This window comes from Orcinus orca, chromosome 12, assembly GCF_937001465.1.
Source record: "Orcinus orca chromosome 12, mOrcOrc1.1, whole genome shotgun sequence".
NCBI lineage: Eukaryota > Metazoa > Chordata > Mammalia > Artiodactyla > Delphinidae > Orcinus > Orcinus orca.
In genome coordinates, this window is record NC_064570.1 from 6693681 (window position 1) to 6718421 (window position 24741).

A 24741-nucleotide genomic window follows, 5' to 3' on the forward strand; every position below is an offset into this window, starting at 1 on the left:
TGATGTTGAGTTGTTTAACAGAGCCCTCTTTGGTCCTCAGTGCGTTGGTTTTATTATTTTTAAAATTTTTCATATGATGTCTCCATCAGTAAAAATATTAAGTGTGGTAAGCGGACTCGGAAAGAGGTTCCTCCCCAGATTCTGTGCCCTGGTTATTCAATCCGACCCTCATCTAGCTACTGCTGTAGGGGTTACAGTCTTTAACGAGGAAGAAGATGCTGAATTTTCCAGGTGGGCCCAATCTAACTGAGCTCTTAAAAGCAGAGACTTTTCTCCATCTGTAGCAAGAGTGATGCTGCAAGGAGGAAGCAGGGAGGAGAAGGGACAGGATGGGAGGTCAGTCAGGACAGAAGCACCAGACACGCTCGGGACTCCTCTGCTGGCTTTGAGGGGACCGATCTAGGGATGCACGTGCCCCTTGAAGCTGAGAACAACCGACAGACAAAAGGAAACAGGGACCGAGGTCCTACAGCCACAGAACTGAAATCTGCTTACAGCTTCAACGGAGCTTGAAGATGGAATCTTCCCCAGAGCCTCCAAAAAGAAATGCCTTGATTTTGGCCGTTGGGGCCCGCAGCAGAGAAGGAACAGAGCCATAGAACCTGATTACACGATGGGTATTGTTTTAAGCCATTTTGGTGGTGATTTTTTTCTAATACTAGAAACGAGTTTCAGCCTCACGTTTTGGGTGAAGCCCAGGCCGGCCGTGCGCATGCGCAGTCAGGCTCTCAGGTTTCTGTGCCTTGTGGTTACATTTACCATCTTTCCATCGCGTCCTTAACAGTCCTTAATAGATTTCATGTACTCAGTTATTCGCTGGGCTTAACTAAGCTGTAAAACCAGTCCAAAGTCACTGTAGCAACTGTATATGCATTGTTTTAGTTATGAAAACATGACCTGAAACTCCCGTTTGAATATATCAGTAGTTTTAAGCTGTAAATCAGACTCTATCTCTCCCCTTAAAATGCTGCAGGGGCTGCTCTTTATATGTAGAATAAAATCAAACTTGGTCTAAAAGACCCCATATTTGATCTAGCTGGTCCCTCCCTGTTTTTTCAGATTTTTTTTTTTTTTCCTCTTGGTGGAACAAGGCAAAGCATACATTTTTTTAAGGAAATTTCAGAATATCTAAAAACCTCAGGCCCAGCTCAACTTTGCAGACCCATCCACTCTAAACCCTTTCTCTTCTGTGCTGTTTACTTAATATATTAATGTTTTATCAAAGAAATACTTGTTTGTAGTTTAAAGTGTTAAATATCTCCAAACCACCCACTTCCCTTATTCCTATAGAATCACTTTTGCTCTTCTGCAGTTTCACCAATTAGTTACTATGATATCATTGGTTTAAAAACTAAATCATTTTATTTACCACCAAGAAAAAATTAAAAATTGTCAATTAACTATGAAAGATGTTATTTAGTGCTTGAAATTTCTTAAATTTTTATTTTATACTTATCAAAAGTGCTCTTAGAGACCTGTGGGACAATCTTCACTATTTTTTTAAATTAAAGTGTAGTTGATTTGCAATGTTGTGTTAGTTTCAGGTGTACAGCAAAGTGATTCAGTTTTATATCCATCCATATATATGGATATATATATTTTTCAGATTCTTTTCCTTTATAGATTATTACAAGATATTAACTATAGTTCCCTGTGTTATACAGTAGGTCCTTGTTGGTTATCTATTTTATATTTAGTAGTGTGTATATGTTAATCCTAACCTTCTAATTTATCCCTCCCCACCCTTCCCCTTTGGTAACCATAAGTTTGTTTTCTCTGTCTGTGAGTCTGTTTCTGTTTTGTAAATAAGTTCATTTGTGTCATTTTTTTAGATTCCACATATAAGTGATATCGTATGATATTTGTCTTTCTCTGCCTGACGTACTTCACTTAGTATGATAATGTCTAGGTCCATCCGTGTTGCTGCAAATGGCAATATTTCATTCCTTTTTATGACTAACATTCCATTGTATACATACACCATATCTTTATCCACTCATCTGTCAGTGGGCCTTTAGGTGGTTTCCCTGTCTTGGCTCTTGTAAATAGTGCTGCAGTGATCATTGGGGTGCATGTATCGTTTCAAATAATGGTTTTCTCCAGATATGTGCCCAGGAGTGAGATACCATATCTTATGGTAGCTCTGTTTTTAGTTTTTTGAGGAGTCTCCATACTGTTTTCCATAGTGGCTGCACCAGTTTACATTCCCACCAACAGTGTAGGAGGGTTGGTTCCCTTTTCTCCACACCCTCTCTAACATTTATTATTTGTAGACTTTTTGATGATGGCCATTCTGAGTGGTGTGAGGTGATACTCACTGTAGTTTTGATTTGCATTTCTCTAATAATCAGCGATGTTGAGTATTCTTTAAATGCCTATTGGCCATCTGTATGACTTTTCACTGTTGATCCCCCTTCTACATGTATCAAAAAATTAAAAGCAAAATGGATAGATTAGGATGTTTCTAACACTTCAGAACCTAGGTCCCTTTTTGTCTCAGAATTATGGTTGTTCCATGTTTTTCCAAGCAGTAGTATCCTCTGAACAGTCAAGAACGTTGAAGATGCAGCATTTAAGAGTGATCGACTCTTGTCTTTGGGATTTTCTTCTAAGCTGCTGTCACCTGTTCATTAGGTTTTGATGAGCTTGTGAAAGCAGTGACAGCCATAATGAAATTGCCACCTGGATGGCAGCCATTTGAGAGCCATCCTAATTTTAGCAATTTTTAAAAACTCAGTGAACGACCCTAAGATGAATCTTAAAAGATTTCACATAGTAATGACTGTACTGCTATTTCTTATTTCTTTCAATTACTGTCTACTAAATTCTTACCATGAAAAATGAAGGTTTACCACTTTTATACTGTACACACACACACACACACATTTATATATATCCTCTCCCTCCATCTTTCTAATATGTGAAAACATTGTTCAAGGTAGAGTGTAATAATTACCTTTTTTTTACCATTACTTTGCTTATCTTGGATTTAGTGATTGACTTAGTTTTGTATCTGTTTGCTTGGTATTCTATATACTTATCATTAATCCAGCCCCAAACTTTCTAATAGAATGGTACATCTCTTAATAGGGTCAAGAAGAAATCAAGTGTCAGTCTCTCTCCCAGTTTTCACGTGGAGACTGCATTCTGGAGGCTTCTCCTCCTGAGCGTGTCAGGACATTCAGCGAGCTGTCATCTTGGGACTTCTCACCACCCTCCTCCTGGGAATTCTCTATCACTCTTTCCTGTGTACTCTCCACTTTTTTTCTGAATCCCATGTCTCCTCTTTATTGACTTGCTCTCCGTTCCCCTACACTGAGTCAATAGTTTGTCTGAGATTATGGAAACCTAGGTAAGAAATTATTTTCCTTCAGAACATTGAAGGTATTCTTCTTACGCTTTCAGGATTTGTGGAATTCTGAACTTTTGTGTGAGCGCGCTTGACCGCTCCATTTGCTCACAACTGCTGGCCTTCTTCGAGCCTTCCTCATGCATTGAGTGGACAAAGAATGTCACCTGCCACATCAGTAAACAAAGGATGTTGTGGCCCTCAGCCTCTGCAGCACCCTCCTGTGCACCCTGAGGGGATTCAAGTGGGAGAAAACAGGACATGAGATAGCTAAGGCGCATATCAAAGGAATGATTTCAGTGAGCCCAGACTCTCGCATCTTGAATACATAGAAAAGTGCTAAGTTCATTAAGTAGAGATGTCTGTAGTCTCTTGAACAGTAATCTTTTGATGTTCCGACTACCTGATCATTGTTGCAAAAGCGCCTCTATATCATGACTCCTCCCTAACTTCTTCTGAGAGGCTGCCTCCCGGGCTTAAGTCCTCAGTGTGTCCGCTGAATAAAACATACCTCTCAGATTTTAGGTCATGCATTTTTTTAATCGACAGTTGTGCTGGTCTGTTTATACAGTGGGCTCTTTGAATCTGGAAACTCATGTCCTTCAGTTCTGGAAAATGTTTCTGTATTTAATTTTTGAAAACTTTCTCTTCTGTATTTTAAAAATTTTTCTCATTTTGGAATTGCCATTTGTTGGACATTAAGCTTCTAAAGGTAATCATTTGGTGTTTTTTTCCTTTCTTGCTTTAAATGTTCCGTCTCCTATTTCCCACTCCTTTACCTCTTTGCTCCATGTTCTGAGAGATTTTCCCAAACTTGTTTTCCAAATTGTTAACATTTTTCTGCAACTACCATTTTAATGTTTAAGACCTCTTCTTTGTCCTCTAAATGTTTTTTTTCTTTAAAGCATCCTCTTATCTCTTCAAGGATATTGATTATACTTAGGTGTTTGTTTGTTTCCTACTCTTCCCTAAATTGTTTTCTCTGTTTCCTGTTCAGTTTCTTTTGGTCTCTTATCTTTCATTATTGAAGGCTTTCTTCAGATATCTTCAGATATCTTCCTTTGCTTTTCTGTTTTTTTAAGCATTAAAAAAACTTAATGGAAACTCTGTGTGCAGGAGTGAGGCTTATTAAATGCTGGATTCCACTTTAGGGTTGTAGATCAGTGAACACAGTGGGGGCACACCGAAATATCAGTATGTTTTAGGGGTAAGAGGACTCATCCCCTTCTGAGCTGTGCCAGGTGGTCTGAGTCCAGAGCCCCTCTGCATCCACTTCTCTGGAAAATAAACCTGTCTTAAGCTGTGTAGGGAGGGGCAGTTGCCTGGCTTCATAGGCTGGGGGGTTGGAATCCTATAATCTAACTGCTCATTATATTAGATTTTCAAGCACTTGGTTCTCATTTTGCCCCTTCCTTCACTCTGAATTTCCCAGGTACACGGTGTTTCCAATTGCTGGACCTTCCTGAGGTTCCGTAGCATGAATAGGCTTGTTTCTTGTTGGCTTTCCTTGCTGTAAACAGCAGCTTTCTCTACTCTGCTAAACAGGCTTCCCCTTCTCCATCTGTGTTCTACAGTTTGATTGACGTCTCTCATCTGATTTTTCCCCCTCTCTCAAACTCTTTGTGGTTGTGGATTTATTCCCTTTTCATTCCTTCATTGTCATTTAAGTGGGGCCTGAGGGAGTAGGAGATTTACACATTTGTTCAATCTGCCACATAGCACTGGAAGACTTGTGTTTCTTTTTTCAGTGAATGTCACCACCATCCACTGCCGGTCAAAGATGGAAACGCTTGGAGTCATCCCAGACTCCCTCTCCCATGACATCGAGTCACCAGGTCTCGTCAGTGCTACCTGCTAACTAGCTCTTAAATGTGTATCCCAGCATCCATCCCTCCTGCAACAACTTTAGTTAACATTCACATCACACCTTACCCAGAATGCGGAGCAACTTCTCAACTGACTCCCAGCAACAGCCTGTTATCACAGTGATCCTGCAGTCGTGACTCTAAAACAGGAATTGACGTCACTCCCCTTAAAATGATTGTATGCCCCCCAGGCCTTTAAGGGATAAAATTCATGCTCTTTATCATGAACTAAAAAATACTCATTACATACAAGTCCTCTCCTCATGTCCTCTTGCCTCCACTGCTCTCCTCACCACCACCAAAGGCCCCTGAAGCTCAGGTCTCCTCAGGGAGCTCGTGGGTCTTCACACAGGTGTCCGCACCTCCCTGACCCCGTGGGGCCGTTTCCCTCTACCAGACCCCTCATGAGAAAGTTGTCATTTCCGTTTGGCATTCTTCTCTGGAGAGGGTAGCACCTTGCCCCCCGTTCAGTACTGCTCGGAAAAATCTGTCTGACTGGCCGACCACTAATGTAGGACATGTATGTATACATATACACACATACATGCATACCTATATTTTTTTTCACAGAAGAAAATGAACTTGTGAATTTTAACATTTTTCTGCAGATGTTTAATCATCTAATGTGAAATTCTCACCTTTAAAGGGGCGGGTGGTACACTAACCTGCCTCTCACAGCTATATCTGAAAATTCACTTTACAGAAATAGTGAGGATGCAGGAATGATTTTGAGGAACTCAAATATATTACTCTAGAATGCAAAATAAGGTGACATATAAACTTAAGTGTAAGGTTTATTCTAATTTAAACTTTTTTTATCAGATAAAGAGAAAAACCTAGTCTGAGTACTGGTTTCAGTGTCAAATCAGTCCCTTTCCATGTCTCTTATGCGTGTGTTCAGATTACTAACCCAACACTCTGCATTCAGAAAGACACTCTAACCCCTATAAAACAGGACCGAGTCTGTGGAGTGTGAGTGGGTGCCCGGCAAGTTCTTCCTCCAGTTGAATAAACTCCATTTGACTCCATTTGTCCACCCATTTTGCCCCTAAAGATGGATGTCAGCCTAGGTTGGGGGGGGGGGCAGTGGAGTAACTTGGAGGCTGAACTGCTCTTCAGCACCGCCATCCACGATGCTTTGGTGGAGCTTTTCTATGTGTGTTATATACATATTGCCTCTTCCTAGATGTAGCTTTATAAATCCTGCTTTGAAAATCTGCTCAAGCTCAAAGTACGTCTCTCACAAAATGGTCTTGATTGTCTCTGTGTTTTGAAAGCTTTTTTTTTTTTTTTTTTTTTTTGGTATGCGGGCCTCCCACTGTTGTGGCCTCTCCCGTTGCGGAGCACAGGCTCCGGACGCGCAGGTTCAGCGGCCATGGCTCCCGGGCCCAGCCGCTCCGCGGCATGTGGGATCCTCCCGGACCGGGGCACGAACCCGTGTCCCCTGCATCGGCAGGCGGACTCTCAACCACTGCGCCACCAGGGAAGCCCTGAAAGCTTTTTTGATTTACAAGAACTGGTACAGTTTCCAGAACTGGACCTCTTGTTGAGTTTCAACCCTCTGAAAAAAGAAAGGCTGTGAGCTCTATAACGTTAATGTAGCTCATCATATAGGTTGAAAAGTCTCCCATGTTCCTCTGTCTCTTGGGTATCCCTTTCAGCTCAGTGGCCCACCCTATCTTACTCATTTTTAAAAGCCCAGGTCTAATTTGGTCTCCCCTATAAGGCCTTCCCAGAGCTTATGGCTAGAACTAACTTCATTTCACATTGACTCTTAAAGAAGTTCCATGGGTTTATATCCGCCTCCCCCAGCTACACCAAAATGACACTGAAGGAATAAAAAGGATATAAATCCACAAGAACAAAGAGTTTGAGAGAGGAGAGATATCAGATGAGAGATGTCAACAAAATGTTAGAACACAGAGAGAGGAATGAATGGAAATTAGTCAATATGGTGCCAAGGAAAGAATCAGCAATTTAGCACTAGTGGTACTGCCGTTATCAATGTGGATATACCCCCTTGATGCTCTGATTCTCATTTTCCTCACTTCTAAACTAGGAATGATTCAGTCCGCCTGGTCTCCCTCAAATGTTTCTTATGCAGATAAAGTGAAGTAATATATGCAAAGAAATTTGAAAACTGTGTAGATCTTTATCAGCATCATTATCATTCTGCCTTTTATTAAATTTATTTATCTATTTTATCAGCTAAGCTACGGACTCTTTGAGGGCAAGGATTATATTTTGTTTATATTTCTTAGAATTCCTAGCTTGCTCACAGTAAGCATTCATTTGTTGAATTTCATCAATATAGACATAATTTAACACTATATTCTTAAAATGCTCTGAAAATGTAGACTTAAGTGTTAAATGAAAGAAATAAAGTTATGCTGAACTTGTAAGCGTAGCGAAAGAGATCTCATCTTTTGAGCAATAACTTGATGCTAGAGATGGTTGACTATTTACAGTCCAGATATCCACAGAGAGCAAATCTCTGAACAGTTCTAACCTTGACATTTCTCTCTCACACCAAAATATTCCATAAGGGACAACTCAGTGTTAACATTTTCTAAGGAAATACACATAGCAAGTCTTACAGGGCCTGAGCAACAAACAGAAGTTAAGTCCAAATGAATGAACTTTTTCATATTCTCAGTAAATCATACTGAAGATGCTGGAAGTTAAATCATTAACATTTAATGAATGATATGTCGGGTTTGACTTTAACATAATTTCTTCTTCATTGTTTAGTACGATTTCTTAGAAAAGCTCTGGACTGACCTCTTGAAAGTTTCCCCAAAGTTGTTTTGAATACCCTGATTTTCATTCTGCCCTCACTACTCATTTTACCCAGCTTCCAAAATAATACTATTGAGGTTTGGTAAAAATTATATTACAAGTATGAAATATTTTTCAGAAGAATAAAATCTTTACAAAATCGCATTTCAATTCAGGCATATGATATATTATCATATATGTCATCTTTTGCTGTTCAGTAAATCTTTGTGTGTTGCTCTAGCCATTATCATTGTTGTTATTAACTTAAAATCTGCACATTCCTGTTAAAGCTTTTCCTAGGCATTTTGTATTCTTATAGATCTACAGTATCCACTTGATTGTGTAGAGGGAGAACAGGAAGGCAGGGGAGGGGTGGGAGGGCAGCAGTGCATAGCTTTGTAGGACAGCTCCGCGTGACCTTTGTTAACACTGGAGGGAGGGATAGGAAAAATAACCCATTATAGGAATGTCTCTAACTCTGTTTTTAAAAGTAATATTTGTTAGGTTGTCTAAAATAAGGTTTTTTGGTATAAATTGTTTCAAGTCTTAGTCAAATGATTTCCCCCCGAAAGTTAAAAACTTTGTCCTGTGTCTTCATATCAAAACCAGAATGATCTTTATAATAATCGTAATCACACCTCATCACTTCATTACTTTAACTTTATATGTGATGCTCATCACTGTCTGGTTGTTTTTTATTAGAAGGATTATTAGCAGTATTATTACTATTATTTGGTTCTTTATCCTGTTTCCTCCTCTTCCTAGAACATAAGCTTCACAAGCTTGTTTCACTTATCACTTTGCCCAGCATTAAGAGCAAAGCTATGCATGCATCAGCCCCCCCACACATACTTGTTGAATTTCACTCTCCCCGGCCACGTATTGTGTTAATGATGTACATTTTAAAGAAGCTGTTGAAGAAAAGAACACGGTGTTTTCTTTTATGAGGTGTTTGGAGAAATCGCACCATTAGGTCTCACCTCCATGGTTACTCATATGCAGTAATGGAAATGCTTGAAAATACCTATGTTGTTCTACCTCTTTCCCCATCAACATTTTATTGTTTTCTTTCCAAGAACAAATAAAAGCCCAAATTTCAAGAAAATACTTTGAGAATGTTTGAGGAGCGGCTTTGAAGCACAAATCAGAAATGGAAAATTGGGCAGCTGGGGAGAGATCGTCATGTCACCCCATGCCCGTCAAAAGCAGAGGAAACATTTTCAAGCTGATAACAGCTTGGAAATTGCTACAGGTCAGGCTCTGGTTGAACTTAATGAAAGTTTATCTGGTGTAAGGGAATGTCTGGTGCCTTCCTTGCTTCCCAAAGGTGTGTCCAAGGTGCCCTGTCCCAAACTGCGGGCAGTTATGATTCCAGGGAACGAGGGCAGCCTATCTTCCCTTGTTGAATTCCAGAGCTCTAGAGAAAGCTCATTTTTATCTAAACAGTATTCTTGGGGATAAATCACAAAGGAACCTGTTGAGTACATTAAATAGCCATTGTATGGCAAAAGTATAGTCTTCTCAGCTGCTTCTGTATTCTGTGATTTGATCTCCTTCAATCCATCTTCTCCCATCAAGGTGCCAATGGCTTCATACACTGACAAATAGAAGTTAGCATTGTACTAGCAGGATGTTAACCACCAGAGATACTCTGTTCCATGCCTTTCTCTTAGCTTCTGGTGTTGCCAGCAATCCTTGACGTCCCATGGCTTATAGAGGCATAGGCCCAAAAGCTGCCTCTGTCATCACGTGGTATTTCCCCTGTGTGTTTCTCTGTGTTTCTTCTCTTCTTAAAGGGACAATAGTCACACTGAGTTAGGGCCCACCCTAAGGACCTCATCTTGATGACATTTTCAAAGACCCTATTTCAAATAAAGTAACATTCATAGGTACTTTGGACATATTTTGGGGGGGCATATAATTCAACCCATAATACCCATTGTCACCCAACAGCCAAATAAAAAGGCTACTTGAAAGGAGTGTGTTACAGGAAGAGTTTAAAAATCTACATGCTGTACATCATTGGATAACATATATTCTAAAGTACCCTTCACCTTAGGCTTTGAAAAGAGAAAATCACGTTCTGTTGAATTAGCCAAACGACATAATGAATTAGAGAAAAATAATCATATTTTACCCAGAATTCATATAGTGTAAAAATCTTAAGCATGTTTATGTCTTGGGGTTTTACTCCAGCTTCTCATTGCTAAAACGACAAATTAAAATTCTTAAAACTCAAGATGCCTAAATGCAAAATGAATGTGGAATGTGAACAAGCCCATATGTTAGGCAGACGGCTAGCTCACGTTGGTCTCTCCTCTCTCTCCATTTGTAGTTCTTGTCTCCCCCAACAATCATATGTGTTTTTTTAAATAAATTTATTTATTTTATTTATTTTTTAATTTTGGGGGGCGTTGGGACTTTGTTGCTGCGTGCGGTCTTTTCTCTAGTCGCGGTGAGCGGGGGCTACTCTTCTTTGCAGTTCGCAGGCTTCTCATTGCCGTGGCTTCTCTTGCTGTGGAGCACGGGCTCTAGGTGTGTGGGCTTCAGTAGTTGCGGCACACGGGCTCAGTAGTTATGGCTCACAGGCTCTAGAGCGCAGGCTCAGTAGTTGTGGCACACGGGCTTCTTTGCTCTGCGGCATGTGGGATCTTCCCAGACCAGGGCTCAAACCCGTGTCCCCTGCACTGACAGGCGGATTCTTAAACACATAGCCCCCATATGTGTTCTAATATAGAACATTATGAGAATTTAATACTAATACATATAATTTTGTCTTGTATACATCTGTTTCTTTGACTGTATGGTTTATGGATTTATGTTTAAAAGCTATGTACTTGTTTTGTCCACACAAAGCAGTAGGCCTGGAGCATGGATGAAGGACAAAACAAGTCATTTATCTGTTTATTTAATTTTCCAACTTTTATTGTGCATTTACTATTTGTCAAACACTGTGATAGGCCCTAAAGATATGAAGACATTTAAGACCATATTTTTTTTTTCCTCAAAAGATTCACACTCTGGCAGCTTTTAGAACAGTGGTGATTAATTTGTTTTTCTGTTTTCTATGATTTTGTTTTGATTACTGATGCCTCTGAGAATCTGATGAAAACTGTTGGATCTTTTGCACTAAGAAAAATGCACACACAGAACTTTGCGTGCATTTAAGTAGGTACATGATCTACTTTAACCATGTGTGTTTGTCTGTGTGTGTGTGTGTGTGTGTGTGTGTGTGTGTGTGTGAAGAGAGAGAGAAAGAGAGAGACCTTTGTCCAGGCATGTAGACAATTATTCTCTGAATAGAAGAGAGAAAGGCCCTGGGTTTTTCCCCCTTCTAGTGTGAGTGAATGGCTCCAGAGGAGTGAAGCCTTCATCTGTCTCAGGAACAACTTGCCATCTCTAATTTTCAAGGCATGTTTCCCCTGCAATCATCCTGTAACACTGGTTGCCCATGATCTTTTCTCAGTAAGCCCTAACTGTGCAGAAATGTGAAATGTGACATTATTCACGGAGCATGGTCTCCTCCCAAAAGAAATGCCTTCAGCTACAATAGCAGAAAACCTGACCAAACGAGACTTAAAAACATAAGGACATTTATTTTTTACTTATGAGCAGTCCAGAGGTAGGCAGGCTTCCAGTTAGGAACTCAACAGTTCTGTCCAGGGCGGGAACTCTTTCTGTCCTTCAGCAGTTTTCGTCACCTCGTGAGCACAGCCGCCACAGCTCATCCCCCCTGAAGCCAAACACGAAGAAAGCTTTCACATCCTTTGGAATTTCTCTCTTGGAATCAGGAAGGAAAATATTTCCCAGAAGCCTCACCAGCCTTCCCAGTACTTCTCAGTGTCCAGGACTGGGTTATGTGAACACGCCTAAAGTAGTCACTGTGAATGGGACTAGATTCCTGTGACTCAGGGGGACCTACTGCCAGGAGATGAAAGCCTTTCAACCTGGGTGCTGGACCAAATTGTTAACAGAAAAAAAAAAAAAGTAGATGACTATTGTGTTGGCAACAGCAGTGTCTGCCAAAATTTTCATAGTAATATGAACATTGTTATAATAAAGGTTACCAGCTCTCAAATAATCAAGAAAATAATCTGGTACAACTTCTACTTCCAGACCAAAAAAAAAACCCCACACCCTCGCAAGGGAAGGAACCACTAGGAAAGTATACAGCAGCCTTTTTTGTGCCAAATGTTCCTCGTGGTGGCCTGTGGACATTGCTGGGGACCTCTGGTAGATGTACAGCAAGGCAGATAACAAGAGGGCTGAGTAGGAGAAAAATGAGTCGAAGAAGAAAGAAATAGCAGACTTAAGATGGAAAAGTCAGAAAGAGAAAGAAATGTACACACTGTGAAGAGTAGAATATCATTTAAGCACTTGCTTTCCTGAACCGTAGGAACTATTCAAGATAAAAACATTCAGGATAAGTGATTCTCTGATTTTCAGATGGAAACCCTTTTCATGTTTAAAACATTTATTTCCAGAAAGTTCTTTTTTACTTCCAACCATAGTAGCATTTTTCTCTCCTCTTGTGTGCCTTCTCCAGAGGTAAAGACAAACTTGGCAATCATTCTCTAGATAATACAACTGAAGGTCGTTGCTCTGCCACCTCATGCCCAAGGTGAATGTGTCAAGAATGCACGGAAGGCCAAAGGTAGATCATTGATCCTCTGCATCTAGCAAGCCTTGTGCAAATGGCAGTTCTGAGGGGGTCTTGCATGGACTGAGCTGTCTCAGTCCCCAGTGACCCCAGCTCGACAGATTTCCTGTCCTTCTGGGTGGGCCTCTCAGCTGTGCCTGCCAGTGACCATGACAACAGTGCTTGCAGGTGTTTCTTGGTGCTCTGTTTCAAATGCAACCGCTTATGTGGATTCAAAGTTGTCATTGGAGCTCATCAGAGGCAGCCTATAAAAGCGATCCAAGAATGTTCTTTCTTCTTCCCCTTTCCCCCCATTAAGTCAGAGCATCAGCTCCTTCCTTTTAGCATGATAAATACCTGAATTGTCATATAGGAAATCAGCCTTGGGTATTTTAAAGATGGCCACAAATTCTTTGATACCCTTTTCATTAAGAGGTGGGTGCTATTCCCCTGTCCCTTGGGTCTGGGCTGGCCTGTGTCTGGTTTGACCAGTTGAGTACAGTGTAAAGGACACTATGACAGGCCTCACTCTTAAGAGGACCGGAAGCTTCCATCTCCACCTTTGGGAGGAGTCCTGGGCTGTCATGTTAGAAATCCAGTTGCCCTATGGCCACCATGCTGTGAGGAAGTCCAAGCTTACCACATGGAGTGGCTTTGTGGAAAGAGAGAATGAGAAAGAATGAAAGAAACAGGGAAGGAGGGTAGTTTGTTACACAATAGGAAACCAAACCAAAATCCATGATATAACATGAGCCTTTCCTTTCTTGGTTTTCTTGAGCTCACATAACATAGCTTCTTATATATGAAATTCATACATCTGCCACCACATTGGAGCCTCATTAGGAGTATCCTTGTGTGTGGTGTTTGTCAAATGTGAGAGATTACCGTGAACTTCTCTAAACTCTTTACAGTATTTGAAAACTGACAACATATTCTTTGATGCTCGTGTAGTATGTGGGTGCAAGAATTTGTGCTATTTTAGCTGACACAGTATAGAAACATGTATATAATTATTTTGTCACTGCTTTCTGGCTAAAATTACAACATGGAGTCAACAATTACAAGGTAAATTTAGAGTTCTCACATCATTGTTTGTCCTTTTGAACAGCACAAAGGATATCCATTCAATGCATTTACATTTTCCCTTCACTTCTATGCTCTCTGGGCCCTTTCTATTTCAATTTGCTCACGTAGATAAATCACTTTTATTGATCCACATCCATTTAGGTATCTCCTGACTTCTGACAAACTGTTTCCTCTCTGGAACTTGTAATTTTGTAAACCATTTATTTATTACCTTTATTTTCTTGTTTCCTATTGTTAATTTTTTTCTCTTTTTCACTAAAATTTTATCTTTAATTTTCTTGGACAATTACACTTCCAAAATATTTTTTAAGTTATTAATTGTTCAAGTTATTCAGTAGATTTGAAATCTCATAACTTGCATGCAAAAATATCCATGTATTTAACGTGGTAAAGGTTATTGTGGAAATAACTTAATTGGTCACGTTACAAATCAAATACGTGGTCATGAAATAAAACACCTGGGCAGATAATAAATTCTAAAGCAGACAGTTTGACTGAGTTCTAATAAAAGTCTGAGAGAAAATATGTTACTGTCTTTTATGGGTATCGATATTAGAAAGAAATGAGCCGGAATTTTTTGTACAAGGGAGGTAAAGAGGGTGACATGCAGCTCTTGTTGAAGAGCTCTGGGTTTCCAAAGAGCCTTTGGATTCCTTAATGTCTTCTCCCATAGCCCCACCTTCTTTCCCTGTTTCCTTCTCACTCTCTTTCCTTTCTCTCTCTTCCCTTGGGCTGGGAAGGTCGTCTGGGAGGAGGAGACAGGCTGAGGATATAAGAATCATTGCTTCTCACATCTTGAAAAGTTTTAAATTGATTTATAAATATATGCGGGGTGAGAGCCAACGGTCGCTTCCATCCCTTCGGCCTTCTGGCCCCTCAGCAGAATGACCTGCTCTGTCACGCTCTGCTCTTCACGCGCGGTCTTTGCTTGGCCACAGCTGGCTGCTTCACAGGCTTCTCCAGCTTAGCGTGTCCGAAGCAGAACCCTTAACTCCCTCGCGCCTGCTCTTCCCCAGTCCGTCTCCCTCAGTGAAAGGCACCACCCATCAGCCAGCTGCTCGGGATTAGAAAGGGTAGGAATCATCCTGATTCTTTCCTTTCTTTCGCGCACTCCCCAATATTCAGTCCATCGCAAGTCCTGCTGACGTACTTCCACCTCCGTAGGTGCCCTCGCCTCTCACCTGACCACTGTAGTCGCTGCCTAACTGGTGTCCCTGCTTCTACTTTTGCTCCTGAGTCTCTCCCAGAGGTCAGGCTTTGGAGTCAGGGAAAGTGAGTCTGTAAACCAGGCTCATCACTTATTCGTTGTATGACACTGGGCAAGTTGACTCCCTTCTCCGTGCCTCAGAACCCTCATCTGTGAAGTGGGGATGATAACAAGAGCACCGCCCTTGTACTTATAGTGATCCTGTGAGGACTAGTGACTAACACGGGTAGAGCACTTGGAATAGCTTCTGGGACACAGAATATGGTCAATAAATGTTGGCCATTATATTGGGTTCATAATTATTTAATACACAGTAAGGAGACAGAGCCCTTTTAAAACTTAGAGGATACTGAGAAATGTACTGAGGTTATGTAAGGTGCTAATACAAAGGGAAGCTAGGTGAAGGCATCTGACAACTCTCTGTGCCATCTTTGCAACTCTTCTATAAATCTAGTTATTTCAAAGAAAAGTGTTGGTTAAATATAAAGGACATCATCACATCACGACCATGTGTGAGATCCTTTGATGCCTTCTCACTCCCGAAGCTAAAGCTGAGCCCTTTATCCTGGCCTACGAGGTCCAGCACAACCTCACTCCTGGCCAACTCCCTCTGGCCGTTCCCCTCAGGGCTGGACCCTGGTCTGGGGAGGCTCTGCCCGCTGGGCTCTCCCCATGTCTTCGTGGCCTCCTGTGACTCTGCTCAGGGACCTCCACGTCGAACGTGGCCTTTGCTTACATCCTGGCTCCTGCCCTCTCTACAATACCTGCTTTATCTTTTCCCCATTGTCTGCAAGGGTTTTTTTTCTTTAATTTGTTTACTTGAGTATTAACTGACCACCTAGGAGAATGTACATTACATGAGGGCAGGGACTTCCTCCTAAGCATCTCTGTTTCTCATATCTAGACCAGTTTCAGGCCTTTGTTTGTTATTCAATATACATTCGTTGAAGGAATAAATGAATAACCAGTATTAAATGGTGTTAATATTCTTTCTATATCAGTTTCCTTCTATTACTGGTTCCACATTATACAGGCATAAGAGAATGTTAAAACTAATCCAATTAACAAGTTGGCTTATTCAATGAAAATTAATGTATTGTTTCTTTGTATTTTAATCCTCAATCTTTAAGGTAAAAATTAGTTTCTGCATGTCCAAAATAATCCTATATACAACAATCACAAAACATTACTTCAGTGGAAAGGCAAGACTTTGATTCATTTTTTTTTAAATGTATATGCAACTGGAAGAGATGGGATTACCTTGTCTTATAAAGAGGTAAAAATTACATTATTCCTTTCTTTGTTCTCCATTAGAATATGTTATAGTTAGAGAAAAACAATGTGGAATAGAATGTACAGAGTTATTGGAGATTCAGTTGATTTAGCACGCCATTTGAGTCAATTCATAACACTATTCAATTAGATTTGGTAGCAATCAAAAAAGAAAGAACTAGCCTTACCATTAGATGTTTGAAACATGACTTTATACTGCACTGACTTGATTAGATATAGTCCAAATTATCTGTGAATGTTATAGAAACTCAAACCTTCTCAGCCGTAAAAGGCAAGAAAACACTGAAATATCCAGTAAGCATTCCGAGAACTGTAGGCTCTGGGGAGCCATCCTGTGTGCCACTCCAGGGAGTTGTGTCATAGCCGGCTGTTACATCAGAATGTCATTTTCCTCAGGCCCCGTAAACTGCAAGACAAAGCAGACTTCTCCGCTAATGATATTGGGTTACTTTTTACCAAAGGAAATGCTTTTTCTTTTAACTTTTTATTTTGATATAATTTCAGACTTAGAGAAAAGTTGCAAGACTAAGAGAAAGAATTTCCATCCACCCTTCAGCTAGATACCCAAATGTTTACAGCACTTTTGTTTCTCTCTCCCCATATATATACAAATGTACACATGTTTTTGGGGTTTTTTCTGAAATGTTTAAGAATAAGTTGCTGACATGGTATTCCTTTACCTCTAAAAACTTCAGAATGTGTTCTCTGAATATTGGGATAATCTGTTACATAACCACAGTACAGTGATCAAAATCAGAAAATTATCTGTGATCCCATACTCTTATCTAATATAGTCCTTGTTCAGATTTCACAAATTTGTCCTAAGTCTGTACCTTCCAGCTCACGTGTTGCATTTAGTCACCACATCTCTTTAGTCCGCTTGAATCTCATCCCTTCCTGGCCTTTTCTGACAGTCACATTTTCAACAGGCACAGACCAGCTATTTGTAGAATGTCCCTCAATTTGAGTTTGTCTGATGTTCCCTCATGTTCAGACTCAAGCTGTCCATTTCTGGCAAGACTTCCGTGGAAATGATGTGTACTTCCCAGTACATCCTATTGGTGGGCACACGCTGGCAGGTTGTCCCACTGCTGGTGGTGGTAACTTGGACCACTTGGTCAAAGTGCCGGCTGCCAGGTTTCTCCACTGCAAAGCTAATATTAGAATGCCTATTGAATTAGACATAAAATGGAGCCTACATAAATCACAAATCGCTTTTCGGAAATTAATCCTCTGCAATAGGGTTGTGTGTTAAAGGAGATCTCAACAGAAATATATGCATAAGTACAGAAGGTAATGGCTAATCAGTGTCTGAAAATTAGACAAAAATATCTGCAGACATCTTAAAGAAATATCTGCACTCCCGTGTTCATTGCAGCACTACTCACAGTAGCTGAGATACGGAAACAACCCAAGTGTCTATAGACGGATGAGTGGATAAAGATGTGGTTTAGGTACATACCAGGGGATATTATTCAGCCATGAGAAAGAAGGAGTCCAGCCATTTGTGACAACATAAATGAACCTGAAGACATTGTGCTAAGTGAAATAAGTCAGAGAAGTACTGTATGATCTCACTTATATGTGGAATCAGTTGAACTCATAGAAGCGGAGTAGAGCCGTGGTTACCAGGGACTGGGAGGATAAGGGAAATGGGGAGAAGTTGGTCAACGGGTATGAAGTTGCAGTTATGTGGGATGAAGATTCTACAATATGGTGACTATAGTTAATAATGCAATATTAAGTATTGGAAATATGCTACGAGAGTAGATTTCTCTCTTATGAGTATGTGCTCTCATCACACACAAAAATGGTTAACTATGTGAGATGATACGATAATTACTTGACTGTAGTAACCATTTCATTATGTATGTCAGATAATCATCTTGTACACCTTAAATATATATAATTTTCATTTAAAAATATATAAATAAAAGATAAAAGATTTTTTAAATCTGCAGGCAGATATATCTAGGAAGCAAAATCTTTAGCAATTATGTACACAAATTAGATGATTTTGTATGTGTTTTATTATGTATTTTCCTCTTTCCTACATGTCAAAAGTTTTGAAAAATGAGGCCGTGAATTGTCCTACCTAAAGTGGAAGATCAATAGTTAGCAAGCTTTTTGAAAGAAAAATAATCCATATTCCTTTTGAATGTCTACCATTGGAATACAGATAATCCTCACTGCCTAGAATGGGTTTATTTTAAAGTGTTTGGTTGTACATTGAATTTATCTGAAGTAAACTTTGTTTTTCTAGCGACTAAATGATCAGAGTAGAGTGGGATGAAAACTTGTGGGGCAAAAGGAGTTCAAATAAAGGCGTTTCAGCCATGGACCAACTCGAGCAGGCTGCCTCTTGCAGAGAACCAGTAGGCATTCTCCCAGCAAGGCATCCCCCTCATTTACCTGGCTTTCTTTTATGCTTACTTCTGCTAAACTCTTGTTATATTTCAAAAGCAGTTTTTCTGACGGCATTCAGTATACTCTATCTTGATGTTGTTGAAATTAGAAGCTTTAGTTTCTAGGAAATATAGTGCTTCCCATTCTATTCATACTAGTTGTTTTGTACAAAATCAAGATGTAAAACTCTATACCATATGTGATAGAAGCCCAGTTAATTTGAATTTAAGGTAAACAGAAATATCTGGGAAATACTTATATTAAAAAAATTAATTGTTGTTTATCTGAAATTCAAATCCAACTAGGTATCCTGTAATTTTATTTGCTAAATCTGGAAACACTCGGCTTGTGTGCAGAAAAAGTTCTGTGCTTCTTCCAAGAACTTCTTTGGTTTTCTTTTACAGGGATTATGTTGTCCTTCTATTTGATCTGATCATTTGGAAGCAGAGAACTAAATCTGTGGCCCACAGAGAACAGCATCATAGGCCTTGAGGGGATATACTTAGTGGTCCAGCCCCAATTCCCAACCCACTGTTATTTTTATTTCCACCATTTTCCTTTTACTGCCCTACTTTTTATTAAAACAATAAGAACAATGTCAAGAAACTGTCTTGTTTTTTGGAGCTATCCCTAAACTGCCTCATCTCCTGTTACTGAAGGAGTCATAGGATGGATTAAAATAACTAAATGCATACTTACTGTTGAGAGCCGTGGAATAAATAAGTTTTTACTCCTAATAATTATTAACTTTCTATTAATGTGGTTTTATTACTGTTTATAGAATGTTTCTATATCAGTCCCAAGAACTAAAATTTTACTTTGAGTTTTAAATCAGAACTCCCGAGTTCAGGCTACAATATTATATACTTCTGGAAACATTAGGAGTAATTCTCACCAAGGACTGAAATGAAGAGATTTTAAGAGCATAGTGGATGCTACTGCCAGAATCCAACACTCAAAATATATTATGTATGGGCTTCCCTGGTGGCACAGTGGTTGAGAGCCCGCCTGCCGATGCAGGGGACGTGGGTTCGTGCCCCGGTCCGGGAAGATCCCACATGCCGCGGAGCGGCTGGGCCCGTGAGCCATGGCCGCTGAGCGGCTGGGCCCGTGAGCCATGGCCGCTGAGCCTGCGTGTCCGGAGCCTGTGCTCCGCAATGGGAGAGGCCACAACGTGAGAGACCCGCATACCACACACACACACACACACACACACACACACACACACACACACACAAAATATATATATATAATGTATTATGTACAGTTGTTTTCATGGGTTCAAAACATCTTTTAAAAAAAAGGGGGCAAGTATGGTCTTTGAATTGCATGCATTTTACCCTGAGAAGGACCAGTTTGTTTTATCATTCTTAACCTCAGGTTAGCATTTAACTGTTCACTAGAGTCATTTTTATTTGAAACAAGTTTTGTTTTATTTTACAATTGGAAAAGTAGAAGAAATCTTGATCTCTCTTTCTGAAACGATCTCCATTATACAGACATATAATGATGCGTTAATTTTTAAGTAAATTACTAGCATCCTTGTAATGCCTCCTTAAAGTTTCCTGCACTCTATTTTAGTGGAAATTTCGGAATTGATCGATTGTATTCTCATTGCTTGTTCTTTATAGTTTTTAAACACAGGCTGCCATACATCAGTAATGAAGAATCGCTCTCCTTTTTGGCCCACACTGCTGGGAACAGACAGCAGACATGCCTCTTGCTTGTCTCCCATCTAAATTACATGAGGATGGGATTTATGCAGGCTATAAATCTAGTCAGAATAAAGCCTTTAAGTGGAAACCAATTTCGTGGTGTGTAAGTATCATTGATTTGTTAATCTGAGAGTGTTTTTATAAACTGATTTGGATTAGTGAGTGCTGATAGCAGAGCTATCTCAGAGCCCTTGAATAATGGTAACTGTAGTGAATAAGGCAGTGAAAATTAACCCATCAGCCCCACGTACAAATTTAAATCACAGCCTTTGAAACGAGACAGAGATCTCATCACATGTAGTTTGCTAGTGTGTATACGATACCAGCCGTAGAGACCATTTTCTTCATAATTGATCATTGTTGCTCTAGATCCAGGAGACTAAGGCACCATGAAAAGCTACAGGGACTTCAAGCTTTGTGAGGATAAATCCTCTTGGACATATGAGGCACTTTGCAGAGAGGCCAACTGAACTAATTCTCCAGAGACATTTTGTATAAGGCACTATTAAGATGAATTTAGATTTAATTTAGGGGGTTATATTTTTCTGTGATAAAACACAATGAGAAAGATGCCTTTTCTTCTTCTAAAATTCCCTATTTGGGAATGCTGGGACCATGCTATTTCAACAGAAAGGATGTAAGGATATTCTACTCAGAGATGCAAAACGAGAAGTTTTTTCAATGGAAATAGTAGTATGAAAAAAGAAAAATGAGAGGGATGGATTTCAGTCCTTAGATTTTTCTTTTCTAAGGAAGATCTTTAGAAATAGAGCTTAAGGTATTCGCATAGAGTTAGCACTTGCACCATAAAGATGAGGGTAATTACATTTCTCCGCGTACAAGCATGACATCAAGGTAACGAGCAAAGATGGGTGAGAACATGGCACCCAGAGTAGAGAACCAAACTCAGTTCCCTCCCAGTAATATTGTGGCAAAAACCAAAGTTGCAGATTAAGCGTGGGATAGTGCGTGGGAGAAGCAATTGAAGAGTTGCTTCCTAATAAATCTGCCCTTACAGAAAATAAGAGCATGATTTTACAAACCAGGAGAGTCATCCAGCCAAACAGAGATTTCAGATGTGTGTTGAATCTGCTGCCTGGCTTGGGTAACTTCTACTCTGTTGAGACCTCAGAGCTATAGTCAGAGCCAGCTTTGCTGGGGGTGGGTGGGCGGGGGAGGGTGGAGTAACCACCAACTTATTCTGGTTTCAGGGTTGCTAGGGAAGAGCCAGATGTCTGTCGTACCTCCTGCAGCAAATGCTGAAATGTCACCATCCCTTTGTGTCTTGAAATGTTGCTGGTACACATATGTCGGTATCTGGGGACAAGGACTTCTTAGCTGGTTTCAGCTACAATTTTATACCTGTTTAATTGACAACTATCTGAGAGAAAGTTTCCATTCCAGGTTAGATATCTGGACTTCAAAAAAATAAGCAATGGTTTGGATGAATTTTAAAACCTCATTGATATATTCACAAAATTCCAGAGGCAAATGTAGCAGGTTCTGTTTTGGCTTCAGAATAGAATCTTGGGCTTTAATTTCTCTTTTTGGTTGGGCATATCTATCTGCAAAAGGGAATAACTTTTGTTTCCTAAGAACTCATCTGCTGATACCGATTATTCTTTTTTTGAAATTATTCTAACATAACTGTAATCATTTCCAAAGCAAGACTCCATCGTCCGTCACAAAAAGCTAAGATGCTACTAAGCCAGGAGACTGACATTTTTCATGGACACAAGAAAAGCAAAGCTCACATGTATGAATCTAATATATCAACAAAACCTTCTCTTACAATGTGTATCTTGCAGATTGTGACTTGTCTGAGCTGTCGGTAAGCATCTAATGATGCCCGTTGTATGCTTCAGAAAGAGCATTAGTGCTTAACTCGCACTTTGAAGCTTCCTCCCAAATGCCATCCTGGAAGGGAATACAGACTACAGATATACTGGAAAGATTAAGCAAACAGGCTTTTTTCCCCCTAATTTAAATGTTGGGAAGAAAAGCAATCAGATTCTGAAGTGTTCTCCTTTGGTTCTTTTCCAAATAACAAATTGGGCTTCATACAAGTGGAGAAGCCATTGTTGACATTCAGTGACAGATCTGAAGCAATGCATCCTTTCTGAAATAACGCTGCATTGCTAATAAAGTGATCCCAGCAGCCAAGCTTGTGCTGTTTAATTTGTTTCCATGGTGTGATAGTATAATCCTGACATGCTGAAAAATGCCTGCCCAGAGACTCATACGGGCAGTTGTTGCTAAGCGCATTTTCGATGTAACATTTGTCATTGTGGTGCTTGGGATGTCTTTGCAGAAGCAATATCCTAAATGAAGCTGGGTGTAGAATCCCCCTCGTGTAGAATAGAATCGAGTATCCACCTTCAGCGTATCACAAATCTATTTAAATAGATATGCATTGCACATTTTCTTTTGGATGGGGTGGCTGTCCTCTTACAATAAAAGCAGGGAATCCTCCCCATTATTTTTTTTACCTTTGGATGGCAAAGTATAAGGGAGGTATGTTAAAAGATTTCCTTGTAAATCTTGTAAATAATAGGCCAGCCATAGGGTTTTGGTATTTTTCTTTTCTTTTGGCATATAAAAATTGTCATACAAGAACTATTATTATATTAAATTAGCTAATCTTACAAAATAGATTTGCATGCTTTTTAGACTATATTTAATCTCAGATTTTTCAGCGCCATTATACCCAGAGCGTGTGGGTGACTACTTTGTGAGTCACCAGCTAAAAGTAGAAAGGTTGGACGCTGGTGTCCTGTTTGATTGGGAAGCTGAAAGGACAGCCTGTAATGAGGAGACACATTTTTCATAATTATGTTGCCTGCAGGGTTGCCACCTGTCCTAATTTGATCTGATTAAGGTGAAATGCAAAAACTGTCCTCATTTCTCTCTAAGTGGAGTCGTACCAAGCTTCATCTCAGGAAGGAAGAAGAGATGAATACATACACAGCCAAGGAGGGAGGAGGGAAATGGTAACGCAGCAGCCAAACTCTGGGAAGGGGGAGAAGCTGACCTCCCTGCTTTTGGGGGTGTAGGCTTATAGATGCAGCCTGAAGAGGGTTTTAGCGGGAACTGTCCAAACGTTAGACGCGGTAATAACTTAACATGGCAGTAGCTGCACTTCGGGGAATGTGTCCTCTCAGTCACCTGAATGGTTTGCAAATAGACATGTCTAGACGACTCCCTGACACAAATGTCATCATTCAGGGTTTGGTTAAAGGATAGTACGTGTGATGGAAGGGTGAGCAGCCATGAAAAATGATGATGCGTTGACATGAAAAGATACCCATTTATATCATTAGGTAAAAAGAACAAGATACTTGTTCTTAAATGCACACTGTGATACCACATATTTAAAATTGTGTGTGTGTGTGTGTGTGTGTGTGTGTATACGGTAAGAGAGTTATCTAGAAGAATAATCACAAAATAGGAATGGTGACTGTCTCTGAGTGGTGAAATTGCTAATTTTCATTTTCTCTCTTATTTTAATATTTTACAATGAGCACAAAAAAATGATTTTGGAAAACTTTCTTTAAAGAGGATAGAGAATTGTAAACATTAAACATTTTCTTAACTTCTCCTAGATAAGAAAATAAAAATTCCTAAGAAATGAAAAATAGGTACACCTTTTTGCTATACCCCCTCTAGTGCTGAGCCATCATGTAACCCACTTTTCTTCTTAATTTCTTGTCCCAAGATGGGCTTTTGTCTTAAACATTCTCCTTTCAGAATAGCAGATCATGAGTCCTAACAGCTACCTAGTCATGTATCTGTATAAATACCTTTCTCATTTGCCCTGAAAAATTTAAAGAAGATAAACAATACTGTATACATTCAAGGAACTAGATATAGCCCGTGCCCTATGTGCAGAGTGATATCATATCAACAGAAAAAAGGTGAGAAGTGAGAGTCAAACAGAAAAGTTTCAGGTTTTTTGGAACACTCTACAGTTTACCATCACAGAATTCACCAATAAACCGTGAATCTGTTTTTGGTTTAAGGTTTTCTAGATCTTGCAGAATTACTTTTTGTGTTTTGAGATAAGGTATCGAAGTAGAAAGATGTTCGTTGGAATTGAGTCACTGGCCTCCTAGTGGTTTCATAGTCTTGTCCCAGCACCAGGCCTGTGCTGGGGCCGCCTGCACAGGGATGAGCTCACCCCAGCCGGGGGTGAGTGCGGATCTGAGACAGCTCTGAACTCAATCATGTGTTCATGACACTTACGTCCTTATTATAAAATCAATAATAGTATACGAAGACTTACCCAATTTTGATTATGTCTGGTTTGCCCAACATTGTAATGTGTAGATCTTCAAAGGAGTGCTTTCAGCTTAGAAATCCTAAATTGTTTTTTGATAATCTCAAGATTTTAACCCAAGACCTGG

At 39.9% G+C, this 24741-nt stretch overlaps 1 protein-coding gene across 16 annotated transcripts in view; it reads left to right on the top strand.

Moving 5' to 3' along the window:
• The window catches only part of LOC101286051 (1-acyl-sn-glycerol-3-phosphate acyltransferase delta), a 1414616-nt gene that overhangs the window by 1019575 nt on the left and 370300 nt on the right, over positions 1 to 24741 (top strand). The gene's annotated exons all lie outside the window — the stretch shown is intronic.